Source organism: Pocillopora verrucosa, chromosome 9 (assembly GCF_036669915.1).
Source record: "Pocillopora verrucosa isolate sample1 chromosome 9, ASM3666991v2, whole genome shotgun sequence".
In the NCBI taxonomy this organism is placed as follows: Eukaryota; Metazoa; Cnidaria; class Anthozoa; order Scleractinia; family Pocilloporidae; genus Pocillopora; species Pocillopora verrucosa.
Window position 1 is genome coordinate 8,243,440 of NC_089320.1, and position 5,092 is coordinate 8,248,531.

The following is a 5,092-nucleotide window of genomic DNA, read 5'->3' on the forward strand; positions in this document are numbered from 1 at the left end:
CATTTGAACAGATTTATGTGTATGACCTGCTACCCTATGAAAAAACTCTTTAATGACACGAATTTAGTTTTACTCCATCTTTTTTAAGGCATACTTTCCATCCTGAATTTCCAACAGTGCATTTGCATCAGACGCATTGCAGAAGGTTCCCTTGCAGATTTTTGCTTTTGTAAAGAAAGCCGCACTTGAAGTGGTTCTAGTCATCTCATGACCTTGACAGAAAACTCCTCAAGTGTCAAAGTAACAAAATCAGTTTTAGGAGTAATCACCTTTCCAAGCTTTAAGATTACACTTAAAGACAGGATGCAGGTATCATGGATGGTTTGGGGGGGATTTTTACCTTCTATTCCCACAGACATGCTTGGCCACACAGGTGCTGATCTAAGAAATCGGACAAGCCAGTCGTGCAGGTTCGATAAATCTGATGTGAAGCACTTTCCATTCTTAATTTGGCTTGTCTTGGTGCAAATGGTCTACTCTCTCCAGGAAGCTAATCACACTCCATACTGGTGAGCCAGAAGTGTTTTTTGCTGTGAAGAATATCATTCATACACACATGGAATATTAGAAAGCAATTTTTCTCCCTTAAGAATTTGACCATTGACCAATTTAGAAAATGACAATTTTAAGTATCCTTTGAATAAAATCCTACAACAGGTCTGAGATCTTTGGAAATAGATGCATACATAAGTGGATATCCTGTGAAGAACATCAAAGACAAATCTTCACCTCACCCAAGTATGATTCAATAATACTAAATTTAGGTACTCCTGGAAGATCACTCATATACAAGCTAAAAAGCATTGAGCCCAGGATCGAGTCCTGAGGTAACCAATGAGTTATCATAATAGGCTCCAATAATGAAGTTCCCACTCAGGAGTGTTGTTCTCTGTTTGTGAGATAGCTATGGAACCAGTGTAAGGTTTTTCAAAGTGTCAAGCTGATAAACTTTGCTAAGTAAGTTCAAATGGCCTTGGCTTTAGAAGCAAGCTCAAAGTTGTGGTTGAGTGCAGTTTTCAATTTCCACTTTGAGGGCAAGTAAGACGATTTTTCTGCACCAAGTAGTTGTTGATTTGAGACATGGCAATTCTTTTAGCTACTTTAGAAAGAACAGGTAGTTTGGAGATAGGTCAGTTGTTGGTTGGAATGTTATGATCACCACGCTGCCATAAAAGTTACACTTGTAAGTACCACTATATCTTAATTATTGTTACCTTCTTATAATTTTTACTATTTTTATTATTGTATTAGCAATTTTAATGGTTATCATTGCAAACAGTGTTATTACTTTCAATGTTGAAGTTGAAGTCAGAGTTATATGATACAGAAACTGCCCTAAATAGGACAAGGACATTTGGAATTATTGCTTCAACACAGCAAATTACATCAATATTTTAAGAATGACTCCAATGTTTAATAGACACTAAGAGCTACTCAATGCCGATTGTCTTAATCTCTCTTCCCAACAGCGCTCTTGGTTATTCAGTGGAAAGTCAGATTCAGTCCTTTGCACCTTTTTTCTGATGCACTTTTATCAAGAGGAGGGAGATAAATGGTGATCCTCATTCTTTGTACAGAGCAAATAGGGATTCCTACCTATTGTCTTCTGGTCACTAATAATCACAGCTGTAATGAAAGTGCTGGATTTGCTGACAAGACAAGTGTTATCGAGACGAAAAGGATAGTGCGTTACTATTCCCGAACATTGCATGACTTCCGGTTGAGTTAATAATATCAAATGTAATATAAGATGATTTTGTAACATATAAAAAAAGCACATTGAAAAATCAAGTTTGGGTACGTGTGAAAATCGAACATCGATCCGAAATATTTACAGGAAATCGCAAGTTATCGAACATCGGAATTATCGGAAACAACATTTTGGTCCTTCGAGCCGGATTTAAGTAGTTTATCGGAGTCGGAGTGGATATTAATCGAACAAAATCGGACATTCTTGAATTTGGGGGTGGGGGCGCATAGCCATCAAAGCCCACGATGGAAGCCATTACATCGTTGAAGGAATCAAAAAGAACACTGAAAATCGGCGATTAACAAAGAAACTAAATGGACCTTGGCGGTACGCCTTGGCACCGTTTAAAGAACGGATTGCGCTCCAAATCTCCGCAAGTTTAGAGCACATCGAAGCGAAGAAGGAAATGGTAGAAGCGGCTGGCGATCATGCAGAGGATCTGGCGGGGAGATTCAGGCGAAGCCACAACGGAGTCGTGAGAAGTAGGAAAGCTAAAAGGAAAACTGGCAAGGACGCAGAGAAGACGAGCGATGATAAGGAAGCAGAGGCTTTGGTTCGAGCCGCAGTGGATAAACGGGATACCCAAAACACTGCCCGTTCCTATTTAGCGGCTCAAGCAAAAATATTCTAGGTCATAATACAGAAGGACATCCTCGGAAAAAAGATCGAAATAGGACACACAAACGCAAAGCAAGGCGGCGAGGCGATCCAAACAAACAAATTGGAATGCCATCAGGATACCAATATTTTCGGGAAACAAAATGGAATTTCAACAGTGGTTCGCCGCCTTTTCCACTTGCGTTCTACTAAAACGCTTCAACTTGCACCACAGTTCAAGATGTGCTGAGGTTTAGAAAGGTTGTTACGGTGGAGAAGCCGCCGAGACGATCTTTAAAGGCCTGGGTGATTTTTCGCAAAACTGCTTACAACGCCGCATTGTCAAGATTGCAGAGATCGGTTTGTAAAGTTCAAGCGCAAATCGAAGAATTAAGAAAGATGAGGCCATGTTAATGTAAAGGTGATCCAAAGTCGATGGATAAATTTGCTGATGCCCCCTTTTGCCCAAAAAAGAACCATGGTTGTTTTGGAAGATAAAACAGTCTACAAGCAGCGGACTTAGGGTGGTGGGGAAACCCTGATGGAATCGTGGTCCCGAAAAAACTCTGCCCGAGAATTTGCGAGGTCAGGAAGGACGAACCAGGCCGCTAGGGACTTTGTCCTTGGGCTGGACCGCTATCGGACAGAATCGGAACAATCGACACGCAATCGAGAGGAACAGCATGTGTCAACACTGGCTGACTTACACTGGCTACTTACACTGGCTACTTACTGGGGCCTACTAACGGCCTACTTACTGGGCTACTTACACTGGCCCCTACTTACTGGGGCTGGACCCCGCCTATCGGAAGAAGCGGAGGCTTACTTACTGGGCTACTTACACTGGCCCCTTACGTACTGGGGCTGGACCGCTATCGGGAATCGGAAATTCGACACAACCGAGAGGAACAGCATGTGTCAAACACTGGCTAATTACAAACGTTCCGTACGTGTGCACAGCAATTAACCCAGACATCGTTACTGCATCGGATGAAGATTTGTAACGTAACCAATAAAGCGCTTTCTGGGACTCAAAACACTCAGCATCGTCCCACAGAGTCAGAAGGAAACCGAGTTGAACACCCCTGGAGAAGATAGCCCAGAAAAAGGTTTTGAGCAGTCGCTGTCCTACAAAGGTGATCGGTACGAAGTTCAGTACAGTATGGAAACAAGATCGAACCTCCTAACCTGCCACACAATCGAACAGGATGGCCTGAGAGACAGATTACAGCCTTGTTGAAAAGAAACTTCAGAAGGACACGCAAATGGCCAACGCCTACCAGGGTGTTGTAATCGATGTGACTACCTGAAGGAAGAATACATCAGAGGTGTACCCCCAGCGGAACCAAGACCAGGAAAGCGAGTGGTTTTTACCGCATTTTCCAGTGGTTACGCCAAGATCGAGACACACAACCAAGAGTTCGCATCGTGTTCGACTGCGCCCGGGCACAGCTGATAATGAGAAGAGCCCGAATACAGAAGGCGTTGCCAGGTCCAAAGTTACAGATCAACATATTCGACATCCTGGTAAGATTTGAAAAGAGCTTGGAACGGTTGTGTTAGTGATGTCAGTCAGATGTACCATCAGCTGGTTCTTAATAGAAGAAGACAGGCCGTTCCATCGGTTCCTGTGGCGAAATCTTGAACATACAGAGCCCACCGCAGGTTTACGAGTTCTCAAGATTCGTTTTCGGAGGCTGCTACTGCCCGTTTTGTGCTACAATTCAGAATGGCAAACGCCACGCTGAAATCCACAGGCCACAGAACCTTTGGCTGAAGACGCTGTATAGGAACCACTACTACATGGCCGACCCTGGATGCCTTCGGTGGCAACAATCGATAATCGCAAAAGAAACAAGGAAAAAAACTGACGGAACTGGGAAACTTGGCTGGGTTGTCACATGAGAAAAATGGATGTCCAATCAAGCAGAAGTTTTAAAAGGACACATACCAGCCAAAGAACCCGATGCACAATACATTAGAATAGAAGAAAACAAGCTATCGACACCAAGACCTTGGGGGTGCTGTGGACCGCAGGACCTAGACACAGTCTCCTTTAAATATTCGTTGACCCCAGGAAACAGAGCTCACACCCAAAAGCGAAAAGTACTTAAAGAAGGCCAGCAAACCATCGTTGACCCGCTTGGTTCCTAGCGCCCGTACGTTGTTAGAGCCAAGATCCTCATTCAGCAGGCTGGGTAGAAACGACCGGTTGGGATGTCCCCCTCCCAGGCCATCATCAGAAGCAATGGAAGTCCTGGTTCGAAGCATAATAGGTCTACAGAGGGACTCCGCATTCCAAGATGTTAAAGGATCGTTTCATTCGTACAGCAGGTCACAAAAGACTTCTCTCACAGGTTCTCGGATGATTCCGAAGATTCAGCATATGCCGCAGGCTGTATACATTCGACAATAGTCCGAAGACAAATCTATCACGACATATTTAGTTGGTTCGAAGACCCGGCTTTCTCCATTAAAGGCAATGAGGAATCCACACGACTCGAGCTCTATGGGGGCAGTAATTGGACTACGGTTGACGAAACAGGCATTAGTGCTGCTCTGGAGTATCCCTGTGTCACCAGAAACGTTCTGGGGTTGACTACGAATCATATGAAAGTTGTCTAATTGGATACACGGAAGATCGTGAACTACAAACCATGCGTTCCCCAATCGCGTACGGAGGAAACTATGAACAGTTTCGGACCCCCAACCAATGGCGTTATGTTCCCACAAAACAGAATCCAG

General features: G+C 43.8%; 1 pseudogene; it reads left to right on the forward strand.

The window, feature by feature from the left end:
* The window catches only part of LOC136283461 (uncharacterized), a 5,209-nt pseudogene extending 2,828 nt beyond the window's left edge, over positions 1-2,381 (forward strand).
* The last annotated feature ends 2,711 nt before the right edge of the window (positions 2,382-5,092 follow it).